This window comes from Vidua chalybeata, chromosome 16, assembly GCF_026979565.1.
Source record: "Vidua chalybeata isolate OUT-0048 chromosome 16, bVidCha1 merged haplotype, whole genome shotgun sequence".
NCBI classification, from domain to species: domain Eukaryota; kingdom Metazoa; phylum Chordata; class Aves; order Passeriformes; family Viduidae; genus Vidua; species Vidua chalybeata.
The window spans coordinates 4,450,001-4,450,821 of NC_071545.1; the positions used below are offsets into that span (position 1 = coordinate 4,450,001).

The window sequence follows — 821 nt, forward strand, 5'->3', positions numbered from 1 at the left end:
CCCCACTGTTCGATTTCCAAACCCAAACTGAGGCCATTCTGCTCAATATTGGGCCCAAGACAACTTTTGCACCTGGGACAAAAGCAGGATTTCTTCTCCCACCCCAGCGCTCCCAGGAAGAGCCGCTGGTCGCGTCCCGGCCAACGCCGCCCGGCAGCGCCTGGGAAACGCTTCCAGGCACCATTGAAAAATTGCAGTTTGTCTGTGCATATGTTTGGACTCTTTCCATGTTGTCCTGTTTACAAGTTAACCTAAGTTGGGGTGTTTGTCACGGGTCTTCTTGGTTTTGTATTTAAATAAATAACGCGGCAAAGCGTCCCGCCAGGGGTTTGCTGCAGGTAGTTATATCCTCATGTGTAACGTGCTGCCTCCCGGCCAGCACCTTAGTAAATGATCAACTCACCGCTGTGAACCTGCCAACTTGCTATAACAACTCTGCTTTAAAAAAAGTGTTTGTGATCAGGCTTTCTCTTTGTCATCGTATGTGCATGCAGTATGATCAGTTGAACAATAACCATCAATAAAGTTTCACAAGATTTGAAAACAAAGTTTCTGTAGCATTTATATCTAAGGATGATAAATAAATTATCTTTAAAATTGAAACAGAGAGAGAAAGAGACTATATTAATCGATGAAAAATGGGGCAGTAACATATATTTATACTGGTGAGGGAATGAACCAAAATTTATTAAGAGTTCGATCCCCACATTTATTATGTAAGATATGCAAAACAAGCCTCCTATTAAAAAAAAAGAAAAAAGTAAATTTTGTTTAAACACCGTGATGAAAGCAAATTGAAAAATGTTTACCAAATGTTAGGC

The 821-nt window shown here is 40.9% G+C and overlaps 1 protein-coding gene across 21 annotated transcripts in view; it reads left to right on the top strand.

Moving 5' to 3' along the window:
- RBFOX1 (RNA binding fox-1 homolog 1) overlaps positions 1–603 on the top strand; it is a 1,013,650-nt gene extending 1,013,047 nt beyond the window's left edge. For all 21 annotated transcript variants that reach the window (XM_053957185.1, XM_053957186.1, XM_053957196.1 and 18 more), the window contains one exon: positions 1–603. This exon is cut by the window's left edge. The gene's annotated coding sequence lies outside the window, so the exon portion shown is untranslated.
- The last annotated feature ends 218 nt before the right edge of the window (positions 604–821 follow it).